We start from the raw sequence: 20,282 nt of genomic DNA on the forward strand, positions 1-20,282 counted from the left end.
CTAACAAACATTGTTATGCCAAAAATATTACACAAGAGTTCCATGAATATCTCTTCTCATTGTGGCCACTCTCCCTTAGCCAGAGTAATACCAAGAGTCACATTTAGATCAATGATCAATGCTTCAAATATACTAAAATCATGCAAAGATGCATCAATTACATGAGGAGATTCAATCTTGTGACCAAGCTCTAATACCACTTGTTACAAAATAGGTTTGTTGTTGCACAAAAGACCAAAATTTCAATGTATAATACAATCACTAGACTTATATAACACAAGAGGGGGTTAAACCATGTCAAAAATCCTAAAGGGGAACATGGGTGGTTAGTCCAATAGTTCCCTATGCATTGATAGTGGTGTTATATACAATCAAGCTCCATATCTAGTGCCAACAACACAATCATCCTCATATCAAGATGACGATCCAATTCTTTTTGAATGTAAATTTTACCTTTTGCTTCCATAAATTTATTTGAACATTGGTGTTGGGGATGAACTTCTCCCATAGGTTGGAGCTTTGCGACTGCAAGGAGGTGAAATAGAAGACATTGACTCTGGTAGTAGGATGTCTACAGGGGGAAACACCATAAGAACTCCTCTCACATAGTAGTTAGGGTGTGTAGTAGATCCCACAATTTTATTGTCTTATTTTATTATTTCTGTAAACTACCGAAACTCCAGTGAAACCTATATCCACTTAACCTCCTCCTACATGTATCCAAGAACTCCCTATTTGGACTCTTTTGTTTGTACTCCTCTTGTATGCCCATGAACTCTAAAGACATCATCTTGCTATAGATGTTCCCTTCCTCCATGCTATCTAAAGGGTTCAAACCCTTGATTTTTAAAACTAAATAATCTTTAAGCTCAAAACATTTATTATCTTGCTATGTTTCTCATTATTCTTTACTGTTCAACTACTGTATTCTTTAATTTCCCATTCTCTTCTACTATCACATTTTCATCAAGATCTTGAACATGTTATTGTGATAGGGACGAAGAATAAGTCTACATGGGATGAATAACTCCCATTGCACTACAACTCTCTACTACACCCAAACTACCCACTTTTCTCCCTGAGTAATCACCAAAGCCCTCTTCTTAACCTTCCATTTATCTTATTCCAACTTAATTTCACACTCTTGAGTACCAAGTTTCTCATTTAAAATCAAATTGTATTTGAGCTAGGGAACATATATAACTTCTTTTAAAGACAACTATTACCATTCTTTAATTTTAATATTTAGTGCATCTCCTATATGCCCAAAACATAACATAATTCTTTATTACCCAAAAATAGCTTACTAAAGTCACCAATTTGTAAGCTTTCAAAATACTCCTTATGTGAAGTCACATGAAATGATGCTCCTGAATAAAGTACCCAAACATGATTAGTAGTTTCTTTAGTAGTTACGATAAGAACACTTGCATCCTCTTGACATGCTACATTGGCTTTCTCTTCTTTTTGATTTTCCAACACCTTATTTATATGTCCAACACTTGTTTTTGATATGGCCCAGATTTCCATAAAACCAACATCTAGTCTCTCTACTTCTAGAATTTGAGCTTGCTTGTGATTTATCATGATCACTTGGATTCTTTACTCTTTCTCTTGATCTAGTTATGTCATTTGAAATAAAAGCATTACCTGTTGATGTCTCACCCTCACTTGCACATTTCTTCACTTATAACTACACCAACATCATTGAATTTGAAGGTATTTAAACTAGAAACAAAATTACCTTATGCCATAACTGCATTATTCCAACTTTATGGCAAAGTGGATATGATTAACAAAGCCCTAACTTCCTAATCAAAGGTAATGTTTACTTCAGCTATCTGACTGGTTACAGTATTAAAATTATATAAATGTTTTGCTACATATTTATCTTCAGTTATTTTCATATTAACCAACCACTTCATAAGAAAAACTTTATTCACTGTTGTAATTTTTCATACAATTTATCCAATATAGTTATCAATTTAGAAACTATTTTTTCTTTAGATATAAAATGCTACAGATGTAAACAACTCCAATGGAATTGCTCCTAGTATTTTCCTATCTAAAATATCTCAGTCTTTATATTGATGGCCATAGATCTTTTCGGCATAATGAATCCTCCATCTGTATTTTCAGTATTTCCATAATACATAGTTTCTCTTATTGAACTTTTCAACCTTTATTTCTTTTAAGTGTCATTGACCCCACTCAGCCTTGTATAGTCCATTCTGAACATAATCAAGTACACCATGTTCTGATATCAATTGTTAAATTATCAAAACATCAAATTACAATAAAAATCTAGAAGAAGAAAACAAATATTCTCCACTCTCATATTGCACAATCACATACAATGTAACAACAACGTCCTTTTATAAAAAGAACATCATGAATATGAACGATCAAAATGTTTGGAGGAAAAACTTGACTTTTTGAGTGTCATTATCTTTACAAACCCATGGGAAACATTTCACATAATGCAGTCACATAGAGACAACTAGTAAGAGGCAAACGATTCTTGTTTTTTTTAATAAAAAAGTGAGCTATAGTTGAGAGAGAGAGTAAGAAAGAGCGTTCATGTCGTTTGATCTTGATCTCCCGTGATGAATGCTGAAGCCATTATTATTATTATATTTTGAAACTTACAAAGGCAACAAGAAGTCATTTCTTATACCCGTGAATAATGATGGTCTCGACTGCACAAATTTATTCATCCCATTCTCTGTCTCTTTGTTTCTAAGCGAATAGAGATTTGTATCCGCCAAGATCCTTAAATGGTTTACAATTAAATTATTTCTTTTTAGATTGCAGAGACAAACGCCAAAAGACACAGCGCTCGGGTCGAGGACAATGTTCACATTTTCAGCTTGCAGCTTTATCAGCGACAACAAATTTTACTGCAAAACTTTGTCTGTTTGCTCATTAATTTTCGTCCTTCGCCAGTACAGACAGGATTTGCTATCTTTGGTAATGATGGGTGCTTTGTCTGTTTTCAGAAAGAAACTTTTTAACAAAGGTTGTCTGTACCCAACTCTAGGATGGATAGGGTCTTGAAAAATGGTGTGGGATACAATTTTAGTTCACAGGATTATTTGTGTCATGGTTTTGGGATTGCTTTATACTAATGGATTAGTTGTTCAACCACAGCAGCTGAGCAAGGATTTTATAGAAATTCATGTCCTAATGTTGAGAGAATTGTGCGAAATGTGGTGGCACAGAAACTGAAAGAGAATCCCACTTCGGCCCCTGGGGCACTCCGCCTGTTCTTCCATGATTGTTTTGTAGAGGTATGAATGTTCTTTAAAAGATATGTGGATCAGATGCACATGATGTTTCTTAAGTTTTATACATATCAGTTAGTAGACCTTATAGAATAAAGTTATATTAATAGTTTTAATTGCTGTCTGCTTTAACAGTGTATTTTTTGAGTCAAACTTATTAACTCATGTATTACAAGTGGTGATTCACATGAGTCATCTCATAAAAATAAATGGAACACTTAGTACTCATTGTGATTGACAAAACAGAAAATGCCACACCGGTCAAAAATGCCTTTCCTTATAAGCTTTCATGTCTAAATTTTTAAAAAAACTTGGGAACTTTATGGTCTTTCAGGGATGTGATGCATCGGTTCTTATTACTTCCAGTGAGGAGAATACAGCAGAAAAAGATGCAGACGTCAACAAGTCATTACCTGGAGATGGGTTCGATGTATTCTTCAGAGTGAAGAGAGCATTGGAGTCACAGTGCCCTAATGTTGTGTCTTGTGCTGATGTTATGGCCATGGCAACCAGAGATCTCGTTTCAATTGTTATCTCTTGAATCTTTTATCTTACACTTTATGCATTATCTAACCCTATGGTCAGGGTTCTACTAATATTTGATCTGTAGAAACATAATGTCAGGCTAATATTTTTTGAGATTGTAATTCTATAGATGAACACATTAAGGGCGGATATTTGAAGTTATCACTATTTTCAACAATAACACAAGCTATAAACTATCCAACATCTATTAAAATCTCTTATTTTCTGCAATAAGGTTGGAGGGCCATCATGGGAAGTTCTCAAAGGGCGGAGAGATGGTCTCATTTCAAAGGCATCAAGGGTGGCAGGAAACTTACCAACAGTAAACATGACAGTGGATCAGCTCATTTCATTGTTTCACTCCAAAGGTCTAACCCAAACTGATATGGTTACTCTCTCTGGTAAATGCAATTAAAAAATTGCATATCTTTTTAATTTCCTATTGAACAACTAGAAATGTTTAATATGCATTTTCAGTGGACAAGGTTTTGCTTATATATAATCATCCTCAAGGAAATAACGAAATTATCTTTTATTATTTTTGCCGTGTGATGGTCCTTCTGTTATTAAGTTTTTGCTTTACGAAATTATCTTTTGTTAATTTTGCTGTGTGATTGTCCTTCTGTTATTAAGTTTTTGCTTTTCATGTTTTTAGCTGGTGGTAGTTTAGCCCGTTTTAAAAATATGTTGCTTTTAGCAGGTTGTGGTTTTATCCATCTTAAAACTCGTTTAGCTGGCTGGGATTGTTTTTTGACCCAGCCTGGTTTGGTCTATATAGCTTTTCCTTGTTGTCGCTGTAGCTGCTGGTTCTGGATGATGGTTTTTTCGTTGGATCACTTCTCGATGTTACTTTCTGATACTTTCTGTTTATGAATTTGGACCCTTCCCACTCTATTACATAATTAGATGTTTTACTGGTATAATTAAGCCATGCTATTTTAATCAGGGGGGCACACTATTGGATTCGCACACTGCAATGAGTTCATGTATCGAATTTACAACTACAACAAAACATACCAGGTGGATCCCACAATGAATCCAAGCTATGCAATCAGGCTCCGAGCTGCTTGCCCAAGAGATGGTCTTGATCCTGATGTTGTGGCCTTCAATGATGTCTCCACTCCCACTCTTTTTGACAATGCTTATTATCAGAATGTTAAGAGAGGATTGGCTCTTCTGGCTACAGATCAAATTCTTTATGGGGATCCTCGCACAAGTGCTTATGTAAATCTATTTGCCATGTCCCAGGATAAGTTTTTTAACTTCTTTGGGCTTTCCATGGTAAGGTTGGGCAATGTGGGTGTTGAAACTGGAAATCAAGGAGAAATTCGTAGAGACTGTGGAGTCTTCAACAATAAGAAGTAGCTCTGCAATTTCTCTGTTCTCATTTAGACATCTTATTGTCTCAAAAATATTCGAGTCTATTTAATTTAGGACAATAAAACAAGCATTGTGCATCATAAATTTTATTTTGATTGGCAAACTAAAGTTTTGCTTCATTAAAATAAACATTTGATTATTATCAGAGTATTTCATGGAACTGTTCTAAAGCCAAAATGCAACACTTGGAGCAGGTATTCTAATGCTGTAGCTTAACAATTAATAACTGATCAGCTTTGACTGCACCAAAGTAAGCGGTAGAATTAAAATTAACACCCTGTTTGGAACACTAAACCCATTTATTTAATTCTTTCCTTGGCAAAGACATCAAGTTTTTAAAACAATCTCGTTGCGCCAGCACTACCGGTCACATTAAAAAGTTTACCAGGTGCACTGCAGTTTATAGGGGGGCCGTGTTGCACCGATTCCTGCAGTCTAAAAAAAAGGAAAAGAGTTTTTAAAACAATCTCAAACCTTATATGGCAAAATAAAATAAAATTATAGACTGGCATATCTACTCATTAAGAATCCATCAGAGCCACAATGGAATAGAAATTTGAAAATGGTCTGTCTAGAAAATCTTTTCATAAATATTTTTTAATCACATGTATAAGTTGCAAATAGTTTAATTAATTATAAAATATGGAATGTACAAATACAAATTTAAATATCCAAGCATATCTAAAATAATTAGAAACATATTTCAAATAAATCAAGAAGTAAATCTTAAAATATGAAATTCAGTAACATGCATCTAGACATCAGCACGTAAGAAACTTCACAATTGCAAGAGTTTCTAAGTCAACAACATACAATCTCCACATCTTGCACACATGTAGCACGATTGTCACAACCTATTTTTCTTCTATTAGTAAATCAATCGGTTGTGTTTCCAATGTGGATTTTATTCAAATTCTTTTCTATATCAAAATAAATTGATAAATTAAAATCAAATGATGAGCAAATTCGTTATTTAAAATATTCAAATAATTTACTATTTTTAAAATCCTTAAAAATAAATTAAAAAATCGAGTCTTTATAACTTCGAAGTGTTGGAATATTTAATTCTTTGATTGTCCATGAGCCTTTTAGGTGCCCGACTACCAAGTCTAGTGGTTTACAGCTGCAACAACCACAAACATTAAATGTGGTAGGTTGTTTTAAATTTGAAAATGAGAGGAAGATTTTGTGTGGACAACAAGTGACAAAAGGGGGGAATGTTTCATTCCATAAGTCATATCCCAGACATTCTGAAAGTGAGATGAGTTCAACAGAACAATAGAAGCATAAAGAGTTCATCAGTGTGGAACAACATCATGTGGGATTGACTTTTAGAGTTTTTTTGTGAAAGCAATGTTTTGTCATGTATGAGCAGTGATTGCACAAGGCTTATTGTATGCAATCATACATTTCTGTAAGTTTATTTTTAAGTATTTAGATATTTTTTCTTCTAGGGTTTATAGTTTATTCTCCAGATATGTAACAATTTGATTCAATTAATAGTAAACAAGCAAAAATACTTTCCATTTCCAATCTACTGTGTTTTAGATCTTGTCTCCATTGATACATTTTTTTGTGCATGTTAGTAATTTTGACAAAACAAAAGAGAAACCATTAACTCTTTTATGTGTTTTCTAGAATGTTGTCGATTCATTCGGCATCAGTCGACTTTTGTTTGAGCCAACTAGCTTAGCTTCCATTGACCGAGGAACTCGATCTCCTCTATCAAGTCCCCTATCTTCCATGCTCCCTTTGGCAATCGAGCAACTTGGCACTGCTTTTTTTTGACACCTTACCTTGCCGAGCAACTCTACTGCTTCAGTAAGTTTGCGATTTATTGAATTTTTTACGTGGTATCAGAGCCATTAGGCCCCACATCCTTGTGAATTTGGGCATTACTTCTAGGTGTTTGAAATTTTTGTGTAGGAGACATGGCTAAAGATGAAGGGAAGACTTGGCAACAACTGCCATCCTTTAATGGACAAAATTATGAGACTTGAGCAAAGAAGATGAGAACTATTGTGGTTGCAAATAACTTGTGGTAAATGGTTTCAATGATGTAATTGACCCATTATAATATTCTACCCTTACCAAACATTAAAAGACTCAGCTGAAGGAGTCAGGAAGAAGGGATGCACAATCTTTAAGCTTGATTGAGATAGCCATGATAGAAACAATTTTCCTAAGATAGCAACAACTGATTATTCAAAGGAAGCATGTCATATCCTTGGGACAAATTTCAAAGGGACCAATAAAGTCCATGTAGTAAAGCTACAGATGATTAGAAGGAAGTTTGAGAACCTTCAAAGGAGGGATAATGAGTCTACTATAGACTTTAGCTCAAGGATCTTTGGGTATGTGCAGGATCATGGTGTGCCAAAAAGTGGCAATGTGAAGAAAATAGAGTCTGAAAATGTCTAAAAGCATTTCAAAATCTGCTATGACTTTTTTCCACCCATCTTAATACCAAAGATAAAAAGTTAGGACCAAGCCATATTGGATATCCGATTTCATATTAGATACTTGATAAAATATTGGATACCTGATGCCTGTACTATGATTTAAAAAAAAAATTGAGCCTTGTTTTTTCACATTGCATTTTTTGGCTTAAGCTCTAGTATTTGATCAGCAAACAGATTCATGATATACGTAAGTGTTTTATTGTTTTTCTTTAATGTTTTCAATGAATTTTATTATAAATTTTTTAGTTTTAATTGAATTTTTAAAAAAATTTTTTTTTTTTAATAGAAATTATTGAAATTTAGGTTGTCTTTAATCGAAATTATGTTTTGCAAATTGATAGGTATGGCTGATCGAAATGATCATATTGTGGCAAGAAATAGTAATCCTCATAACCCCCCACCAAATGATCCAATGCCCCCTCAAAATTTTCCACCAAATGATCCCCTACCCCCTCAAAACCCTCCTCAAATTAAAGATTATATATTTGAAAATCTTGCCGAATTGAGGGCTTTGCAAACCACATATATTACTGTACTTGCATTGGCTCCTATATTATCCATGTTAAACAACATAGTGGATAATATTGAAACACTTACCAATGAACAAAATGTCACTCTTTGTTGGTGTGACAAAATGCATGCCATGTTTGATGATGGGTTGGACTATGATGAGGTTGTGGCCCTCAATATAAGTACAGATGATTTGGTTGCCCTTTTTGTGAACCCAAAAAATTGGTTTGCAATTTGATCACAAAAAGCTCAAACTATCAATTAAATGGTGCACAAATGACACTATACGTGCACACTTTTGAAATTGTTGGTGGATGGTTTTTAACATTCTTCCACATAGCAATTTAGAGGTGCCATTTTATTTTCTTAGAAAATTGTATGCAGTATTTGTGTTGGGCTTCAAGGTGAACTATTGAAGCACGAATCCCAACATGGGTGTAGGAGAAGGAGCTCCTTAGGATAGACCCTCTTCCTAGTAGAAGAAAGCTGACACTTTTGTTCCCTATTGATGTCTGCCCGCCTCCTCGAGTGCAACATTATAATAAAATTACAAAGGCTAGCTCTCAAAATTTTAGAGCCATCCATAGATTGAGTAGCCTTTTGATATCCTAGGTTAGGTCAGTGTTGCCTCCTTGTGTTGATGATGCTGATGCAAGTTCATCATTAATGAGCTCATCACATGTTTGTGTGACCCATACTTGCATAACGTGCAAGAATATTTATCTGGGTCCCATAGGTGATCTTTTTGAGTATCAGTTTGTATTTGACAAAGATACACTAGACATGCATATAGAGGCTACACACCTTGATGTGAGAGAGGAGAGGCATGTAGAGGCAGGGACTCCTTCTATGTCGGTATGTGTATACATTTTTTTGCTACAACATATGTGATTTAAAGTTAATCTTTATAATAGAGTAATTTTAATTTTTAAGCCATACTGACTTATACATGTATGTCATCTTCATTCATGTTTATTTGGTGATTGAGGAGGAGCTCAGTAGGTTGATGATGCCATGCTCTTAGCTATTTCATTTGGCCTTGAGACATCTATGGTACATTATATTGTGTTCTCATTATTTTTTCTATTTGATATTGTAGCATATATGGTTTTTGATCTTTCTTTTTTCTTGCAGGTATCACTTGTCCTTGGGGGACAAAGTGCGGGGGATGAGGTAGGACCCATTAAGAAGGGAAAGGTAATTAAGTGCTTTCTATTTGATTAAATATCGATGCATTCTTATAAAAATTTTGTGTTGATGAAATTTAATTACATTCTTTATTGTATAGGGCGTGGCTACTGGCGATGAGCCCATGCAAATTCCAAGTCATAGATGCTCTGGCATTTCCATTCTCACTAGGAGCCCCATTGTATGTATAAGTATCATTTATTTTTTATTTTCCTTTATTTCATAAATAAATTAAAAACTGATTTCCATGATGTTAACTAGTATTTTTTATCTCATAGGAAACACCTAGTGCACATGAGGTTGGATAGTAGAGTTTTGTATCTTTGCAGATGCAACCATTATATCTTGAGGAGTCCACACAAGCAAGTTGCAGTTTGAATTCTTGATTATATGTTATGAATTTAGCATTCTATGAAGTATAATGTTATAGTTGAAGTTGTAGAGTCATCTAACAAATATATTTGAACATACTCGGGCCACAATCAGTGAGGTACAAGCATTACCAAGGACATATGAGAGGACTCTTGACTGACACAAGAGTTTGATGAGAGAGGTATTTATGATGAAAGTTTAATACTATAAATATTTATTAAAAAAAAATATCATTATGCATTTGAGTAATTCAATGTTAGATACAAATAATCATACAGATTTAGTAGTCTAACTTTGGGTTTTCTTTTTTTGTTTATGTAGGAGGCATCCATTCCACCTAGTGCAGTGAAGAGGCTGCATTTTGATCATCCACCAATAGCCTAGGATAGTATAGTTGTCATAGGATGCATTATGAGACATTTTGAGATGGCATATGCCACATTGTTTATAGAAACATTGATATGATACACATTCTAATAACATGATCAGCCACATTTTGTATATGGATCTATGTATTTTGATATATATTTGTGTAATTTATTTATGAATACATGAAATTTGATATATATATATATATATATATATATATATATATATATATCTGTGTGTGTGTAATTTGTCTATGGATACATGTATTTTGATATATATTTTTGTCATTAATGTCAACAATGATATACATATTAATTTAGTACAGTATTGTTCAATTTATTGTGGATCATGTGTTTTGGGGTAAAAGCACAAACCTGTGTCACCCTTTGTAATATCCTTTGGTGTTTCGGTTGAAAGGCTTTCGGTCGAAATAGTTTCGGCCAAAACGGTTACGATCGAACATACATGGCGGTTTTGTGTGCCTACGTGGCTCATAATGTTCCGGCCAAAACCCTTTTGGTCGGAATGGTTACGGCCAAAACCCTAAGCCTCAATAAAACCACCATAAACCTCTTGTGGCTATCATTTTCATTATTGTGGTTCCTAGATTTCTAGAGAGCGGGTCAAGTTTTTCGGCTATAACTTGTTATGGTTTCTTCCTCCCCACTTTTTAATAGTTTTTTAACATGTTTTTTGATTAATAGATGTTAATTGTACTTAAAGTAGTTGTTTTTTACCTATTTTGTAAGTGAAATACTAAAAATTGTTAATTTTTTAATATGTTTAAATTATTTAAATTATTTAAGATTATTTTAGAATGGTATTTAAATTATTTTTTTAGAAAAAATGTAGTTAAACATGAGATAAAAATGTAGAAAAAAATTAGTTAAAAGTGTAAAAAAAATTAGGTAAAAATATAGAAAAACATTAGGTTAAAATATAGAAAAACATTAGGTTAAAATGTCAAAAAAATTAGTGAAAAAATATAGAAAAACATGAGGTAAAAATGTAGAAAAATATTGTAGCAAACCTTTAGGGGACTTTGTTCAGTTTCTAACATAACCTGATGGATCTAGAGGTGAAACCATAATATCTTATGGAGAAATTAATTTTAACATTAAATACACCTTTTAACATAACCATATATTAACTACAATCATAACCCATACCACATTCTAACCATAACATAGGCCCTCTACTAACCGAATGAACCACACTTAGATATTGATGATGTTCATTTTAACAACTAGTTATTGTTAGGTAATAATCAGTCTTACATTACCAAACAACACATTAAGATCACTTATGTCAACTGCATTTTTCAGTACGTTATCCATACATGTGTGTCTTTAGGGGACATAGGAGTCATAATAGGTCATACTATTTTTTATAGGTTCTAATAAGTCTTAATATGTATTATTAGGATATAATAGGTCTTATTAGGTAATGATGATTCTTACATTACCAAATGACACATAATGACCTCTTATGATACATTGCTAGGTATTATTATCCATATATATGTTAAGGGGACCTAGGGACTCCTACTAGTTCATTACGTCTGTTATAGGTTCTAATAGGTTTTCATATGTTTACTAGCACATAATAGGTATTTTCAGGTAATAATGAGTCTTACATTACCAAACAACACATTAAGATCACTTATGTCAACTATGTTTTTCAGTACGTTATCCATACATGTGTGTCTTAAGGGGACATAGGAATCGTAATAGGTCATACTATTTTTTATAGGTTCTAATAAGTCTTAATATGTATTATTAGGATATAATAGGTCTTATTAGGTAATGATGATTCTTACATTACCAAATGACACATAACGACCTCTTATGATACATTTCTAGGTATTTTTATCCATATATATGTTAAGGGGACCTAGGGACTCCTACTAGCTAATTACGTCTGTTATAGGTTCTAATAGGTATTCATATGTTTACTAGCACATAATAGGTATTGTCAGGTAATAATGAGTCTTACATTACCAAAAGACACATTAAGATCACTTATGTCAACTACGTTTTTCAGTACGTTATCCATACATGTGTGTCTTAAGGGGACATAGGAGTTGTAATAGGTCATACTATTTTTTATAGGTTCTAATAAGTCTTAATATGTATTATTAGGATATAATAGGTCTTATTAGGTAATGATGATTCTTACATTACCAAATGACACATAATGACCTCTTATGATACATTTCTAGGTATTTTTATCCATATATATATGTTAAGGGGACCTAGGGACTCCTACTAGGTCATTACATCTGTTATAGGTTGTAATAGGTATTCATATGTTTACTAGCACATAATAGACTAACCTTACTATCAACCTTAATAAAACTATATCCCATTTACTTTATTAACATTCTTAACTCTAATTCAAACTACTAAATTAAGTCATGAGTTCTAAATTGTAAACTAACATTTGCTAACTAAACTCATTTACTTATCTAGTAACAATTTTTTCTATCCCTATGTCCTAACTCTCATCTACACTCCCCATAATCATCAAAGCATTTACATAAAAATCTAGAATTTAGTCAAGAATTATATTTTTTTATTGCATGTATACATGTGTACACTTAGTTATCATTTAATCAAGAAATTTGATTTTATTTTTATTGCATATACACATACATGTACGAATATTTATTTTTCACATTTGCATGAGCAAATTACAATGTACATTAGATATGGTCTCTAAGATAATTTGTTTTAAAATACTTATGTATGTTAGATTGAATTTAGCACCATACATTTAATGTTGTGCATCTATATGTACACATTTTTCAAATTAAATTTGACTTTTAATTATTTTAATTTAAATACACTTGTATGTTTATATTTGTATATATATGCATGTGTAGATCTCTATGAATTTATCACTCTTGTAGCTTGACATTCATATCCTCATATTTATTTTCATATATACATTATGGCATCCAATTCTGGGGATTGTGCTCCTCCATCCTCAGGGGATGCCAATGTTTGTGGTGGGGGTCAGAGTGCTGAGTCTAGTACAACACGTAGATCAACCTCCTCCACTCATGATAGAAAATAGTTATTTAGAGATACAGTTGCGAGATTATCTCGTGCTATGCAAGTTTTGGATACCTAACTTTCCTCTTCTACCACCCTCCCTAATAGGGAGAATGTCACAATGATGCAAGAGGAGTTATTTCATATGATTCAGATAGTTGAATCATACAACCCTTTTGATGATATGAGCATTGAGACATTTTATTCTTCTTTATCTCATAGTGTCATTGGCACTATGAAGTACACACAGATTAACACTGAGGTTTCTATCGGCATGGTAAAATCCATGTTTCCATCTTATACAAATCGTCATAGAGTTAGAGGCTACTCTGCGACAAAGTGTATTGATCCACTCGTCACACCATTGATGTATCCTCATTGGTTTGCTATTCATCATAGATGGCCACAGAAGGATGAGTTCCCTCTATATTTCTGGAAACAATTGTTTGCAAAATTTCCTTTACACTACGATGTTGACTATACAGATTATCCAGGGCATGTTGGGCAAGGTGAGGGGAGACTTTCTAATAGATTTAGACCCATGGACACTCCTGCACCCATTAACAAATGGGCAATGGTGGGTCCAAACCTTTTGGTTATGTTGAGAGGTCCACAGATGGCTGCTGCAGGTGAGAGTGTTCTTGATGACACAATTAGGACACATATTTTTTCGAGCATCGCCACTGTCGCCACATAGTTACATGAGATTTCTTTTGATCGATGTGGTAGATATATGCTACAGTCTTGAGGTACCGCTCCCATAGCTGCATCATCTAGCACACTTTTTGATGATGATTATGGAGTTGTAGACATACCTTCTCTTGTAGACATTTCTGTAGTCTTAGAGGTGGATGCATTACATCGTTTGGCATCATATTTAGCACCTGATCTTTTAGATGCATATCGAGCATTATCTACACTCTCAAGGATTCCACTTTGTGACATGAGCTCTCAGATTAGTCATATTTTGTAGGGTATAGCAGTTCTAAAGGATTCACAGAGGTAGGAGGACATTCTTACACCTTCTACTGTTCTTGCTGCTACACAGGCCCAGGCTACAGCACCATCCCTAGCTACTCAAGACCCTACAGCGCCCCCCCTACTTAGGATCTCAATGCCAGATAGCCTGGTCTATTTATTTCCATGATTTTAGATCAGGGCTGGACTATTGACTTGGATGTTGATACTATTTTTTCATTACATGATTCAGATATTGGTTAGATTGGCAGAGCACTACATAATGCTACAATAAATATCTCTATATGTATAGATTTATTTTTATTATAGTAAATAATATGTCTATATGTTTAAATTTATGTATATGTGTTTGTTTGTGTATGTGTTATAGGGTTTGAGTGATAGTATGTTATGTTTTGCTGATCTATAGACACCGACAGATCCTACACATTGTGAGTCCTAGGTGTTAGAGTAATTATTTGTTTGCACTTATTAATTAAATCACTTTGATTTAATTAATTAAGTTTCCTATTACTCTAGTTTCCTTAAGCTATCTTGTAGGTGCATATAATTAATATTTTATTAATTATATTGTGCAACCTAACTTTTTTAGGCTTTAGGTTACCCTTTTCAGGTTTTGATCTCCTTTATAAGGATTGATCTCTTTGTATTTTTAATTAATGAAGATCTGTTGAATAATATTTTCTTCTTCTGAGTTTTTTAAGATCAAACCCTTGCCTCTTCTTGTCTTTTATTTCTCCATGACAGGTTTTCTGCATGCAGGTTTTCTTGGGCTTCGTGGATTTGTTGTGCACTTTTGCTCAAATTCTACATGGTATCAGAGCCAGATCTGCTGTAGCTTGTTCGGTGTTTCAAGAAAAAGGGAGAGCAAGGGGCTGGCGGATCAGATCTAGTGTTTTTTTGAGCTTTTTTTTAGAAAATAGGAGGGTCACTGATTTTCAGAGAAGTTTGAGGCCAAACAGAGCTCACGGATGGATTCAGAAGGCGTCAAAGCCCTCATTTGATATAAAATTTGTTCGATTTGGACAACATTGATCTGTGAGGCAAATTTTTTTGTCTGATAGGGCAGTACGGCCCCTGGCATGCAGTTCAAGGCGAAAAAATTTAAAAAATACAAAAAATTGGAAAAAAAGCAGTTTTTGGCCGCGACTGTTAGAAAAACTACTGGCAGTCATCAAAACCGCTAGCGGCTTCGGTAAACTGCCGGTGGTTATCACCTGCGGTCCCGCAGATCGCCAGTGGCTCGGTGGCCGCCATGGCTCCACCGCTGTCGACCGACCACCCACCTCCTCCTCCACCGGTGTGGCCGCCCAGATCTCCGCTCTGCTTGGCCCTTGTGCCACTCAGTCGCCGATCATCGCAGTGATGAGATTTTTAAATGTTTTTTTGTTTTTTTATTATTTTTTTACTAAAAAAAATAAAAAATTTCATGCATTCTGGAGGCCCTGGTGGTTTTATCTCCCTAACTTGAGCATGTGGACATATTTTTTCAATCCATAAAATGCGCCAAAAAGCTAGTTCTAAGATGGAGATGCTAGTATAGGTTTGTTTTGGTTTTGATGTAGTTTGGTTGCTTGTTTTGGCAGTCAAAGCTAGATGTTTTGTTTTGCACTTTGGGAGGCGTATCTTGAGCTTCCAATCTCCAATTTTGGACTTCTTTATATCATTGGAAAGCTCTTTCTGTGCTCTTTCCGTGATGCTAGTTCTTGTTCCAGATTTTGTTCTAGGCACATCCTATTTAGTCTTTTGTGTTTTAGCATTCTGGTGGATATCTTGATTGTTTCAGGTCTAGAGATCAATTTTGTTGCTTCAGATACTTCGTTTTGGGCTTTACCTTTTGTTGTTTCAGCCTTATGTTTTTTCTAATCATTTTTGATATTCATTGTAAGAATCTTTATGCAACACACTAAGATAAAGTGCCACTCTTGCGTTTTGGGATCCTTTTCATCATTGTGATTCATTGTACTCACACTATTTTATAAAGTGCCATGGGGGGGATAGTTGTTTGCCACTTATAGACCCTCTTTATCTTTTTTTTCATGCAGTGTTGATGACACGTGCCTTTATTGGTGTTTGTACCTCACTCTCGATGTGTTTGGCTCCTGTGTTGTAGGAGATTTTTGGCCCATCTTTTCAGCTTCTTATCACCTCACCTGCCTTAAGGGGAGGTTATATTGTTGTTCTATGCTTCTTTGGTTGATGGTTCGTGCCTTCTATTTCCATGGAGGTTCTACAAATCAACATTTTGATAGAGTTTTGCGGTTCTTCATGCTTCAATGATTCTCTTATGATCTCTTTGTTCCTTCTTTTGGAACATTCTTTGCTATCTCTTTTTGGAGTAGGGTTTTTCCCATGTAATTTTCTCTATTTCTCCACTTTGTAGAGATTTTGTTGTGATTGGGTACCTGATCAGGCCTTGTTGCCAGGACCCAATTCTACTTTCATAGCTGTGCTAGGTTAGCTTACCTCCTGAGCTTTGCTTAAGGGGGTGGGGGGGGGGGGGGGGTGTTAGAGTAATTATTTGTTTGCACTTATTAACTATATTGTGCAACCTCGCTTTTTTAGGCTTTAGGTTACCCTTTTTAGATTTTGATCTCCTTTATAAGGATTGATCTCTTTGTATTTTTAATTAATGAAGATTCGTTGAATAATATTTTCTTCTTCTGAGTTTTTTCAAATCAAACCCTTGCCTCTTCTTATCTTTTTCTTCTCCGTGACATGTTTTCTACATGTAGGTTTTCTTGGGCTTCGTGGATTTGTTGTGTGCTTTTGCTCAAATCCTACACTAGGTATGTTACAATATATATATATACACACACACACACACACACACATAGATCTTGATATAATTAAATGGTTCAAGTTATCATTTGACACAGGGTTCAGATGCAACTGATTGACCCTTTTGGGGACAATGCCCAAGATCAAGAGGGGTGATGTAGCTGATTAGATCATATGTGGCCTTTTATTTTATTACACACATGTTATGTCTAGATACATATTTATATGGACTGTTTGATGTTTTATATGTTATTTCCATATGCATACATTTTATATCCAGACACTTTGATGTCTTATATGTCATTTTCAGATACATGGTTTATATGGACACTTTGATGTTTAATATATTATTTCTAGATACATTTTTATATGGAGATTTTGATGTTTTATATATGTTATTTCCAGACATTTGATACATGATCTATTTTTATACATTTGATATGGGTACATTATATTCTCTAGATATATGCACATGTATGTTATTGATCTTTTAATGTACACATCTATTTTATTGATCTTTTGATGTCTTCATCTTTTATGTAACTTATGTATGTGTTATGCACATTTTTCTATATGTTATTCATCTTAATGCATTATATTCATGTTTTCAATATTCAAGTTTACATGTATATGTATAGTTATTCATCTTAATGCCTTAATCTAAGTGTAATTAACTATATAATTTTAATGGTCGATGTACATAAGAATATAACATATACATGTACATAAGAACATATAAAGACTATGATCACCTAGAAAGAATGCATGAACTATAACATTTAATTAATAAAAGTTAATATACATATGTATATGTTTTCAATATTCATGTTTATACATACATGTTACTGTTTTTAATGCCTTAATTTAAGTTTAATTAACTATACTTAATGACATGTCTTAATATAAGTATAATTAAGTTCTATATATTTTATCTAAGTATAATTAACTATATTTAATGGCATGTCTTAATTAACTGTATGATTAACTATATTTAGTCTAATTATATTTAATGTAGATCATGTATTAACTATATTTTAAAATGACAGGCCTTAATTAACTATAATTAACAACATTTAATTAATAAAATATAATGTATCTAATATGTAACATAGTTCATATAACATATGCATGTAAGAACATATAAAGAGTATGACCTAAAGAATGAATGTTACAACATTTAATTAGTAAAAGTTAATACATGCAAGAACATAACGATTATATACAAACATAAAGAATGTATCACATAAGAACATATAAAGATTATATGTACATAAATACATAACAAAATTAACAATCATATGTAAGAAAACATAAAAAATGTACATATAAATACATACAAATACTAAAGGGGTTGTCTTAAGGGAAGGTCCTAAGAGACCTGGTCTTAAATGAGATATCCATGTCAAATTTAAATAAAAATAACAATACATGTCTAATTTTGCATATCCAAGATAAATGATCCAATGTACAAAAATTTATAAAACAAATATCCTATCAATATTAAATATGAAAGTATAAGAGCTATACAGGTGTAGCTCAACTAGAGCTCCACAATAAGTACATAGGTAAACTAGAGCTCCACAAACAATGTATTGTTAGGATCCTCTCTACTTTTTATTATCTCTAGAAGTTTTTCATGTTCTTCAATAGACAATTTCCACTTTTGATTTCCATGACTTCCTTTTCTTTGTACTGCTTCAAATTATAATTTGGTTTCTATAACATGGTTACTGTAGTGTAAAACCTTTTCTCCAGGCTTGTATTCAATAAATTCAATACTACTATCAATTACCCTTGTTTGTTGATAATATGTTCCTTCAATAACAACTGATCCAATTGGATATGACTATTGATCAACATCTATAGTTCCTTCTAGCAACTTGTGTTTTGCTTTTGTGCATCTTAAAAGATAATAGTCCACATTTTTTGCATTATCTAGTAAGGCTTGAACTACAAAAATATCTCCTGCATGTATATAAAAAATATAGATAAATATAAATTAATTTTAAAACAAATATACATGTATATTAATTTATATATATGTATATATGCACACAAAGCTGTCATAACTAAATAAAAAATGCGCTCATAATCAGTTGAATATACATGATCATGAATGTCAATGTCAATGTCAACATCTTCAGAAGGAGGCTTTCTAACTATCTCCTTCAAATCCCAATGTGAAACATATCCATTCCCAATATTTTCACATGCACTCACTAGATTGTTCTTAATGCAGTCATCACAAAAACATGTTTTCTCTCTTACTTTAATTACTGGAGGTTTATGGTTTCTTGTAGTCATCACTTGATGTAAACTTCTAATTCCTAGAATTGTTTGACAATTGTAAGGATTAGATCTATCTATATCTGTTACAAATACAAAAAATAATTGTCATATTTCAAAATAAATATTTAATTAAAAACTCAGCTTGATTTGAAAAATACATTAAAAATAAATATAACTTAGTTCACCTTTCACCTCCTAAAAGTAACGCTTATTGTATTCAGTATCTCAAGTAGCAAAATGAACCTTGCACCATTCAACAATTTAATTTGCGCTCTCTATCCTATTCCTTGTATGTACATACAATATGCATGTATATATAAAATTTAAAATATATGCTACTAGAGTATTCAACATGCACATTTTTAAAATGCATATATTTACCTGCAAGTTCATGTTGTCGAAGCGCACATTTTATACATGCTCCCCTTTTTCATGTCCACTTTCAAAGAAATTCCATAAAAACCTAACATTGGTTCTAGCATGTTGCATTGCTAACCAATTAAATGCTTTTGCAGATTTGAATTATCCCGTGAACATGAAACATGATAAGTATCTACAATTATCCATGTACATATATCAAATAGAAATAGACCTGTCCAAATAAATATAAGTTAAATAAATGTGTAAGTATTTCATCTATACTAACCTGCACATCCACTAGACCAAATCCAGTGCTCTGAAACATTTATTCCACGACTTTTGAGATCTTCAAAGAACATTGCAAAAAAATGAGCCACATAACTCCTATCATGAACTCTATCATCACTAATATAGAAATGAACCTCTTTGATGATGATGCATTCATTTTCGTCCAATCTTTCTATTTGATCCACCTCAAATTGTGCATGTCTATAGGTCACTTGCAAAAATATTGCAACTTGTTTAGAATGATAATATTGGCTTTGGAGCTCTATATGAGGTGCAAATGTATAATTCTCAAAAAAATCTACAACTAAAAGTATACAACCAGGTGGAAAACAATTTTTGGAATCATGAAATTGTTTAGCTTGCCATCGTGCACCATGACAATGTTGGATATGTGGATATATCAATGGATGGAACTTGGCCATGAACTCATCATAATGCAA

At 33.2% G+C, this 20,282-nt stretch overlaps 1 pseudogene; it reads left to right on the forward strand.

The window, feature by feature from the left end:
• Positions 1–3,060: 3,060 nt before the first annotated feature.
• On the forward strand, positions 3,061–5,174 carry LOC149547327 (peroxidase 55-like; annotated as a pseudogene).
• Positions 5,175–20,282: the final 15,108 nt, after the last annotated feature.

The sequence above is a fragment of the Cupressus sempervirens genome, chromosome 7 (assembly GCF_028749045.1).
Source record: "Cupressus sempervirens isolate cs-2001-9-10 chromosome 7, ASM2874904v1, whole genome shotgun sequence".
NCBI lineage: Eukaryota > Viridiplantae > Streptophyta > Pinopsida > Cupressales > Cupressaceae > Cupressus > Cupressus sempervirens.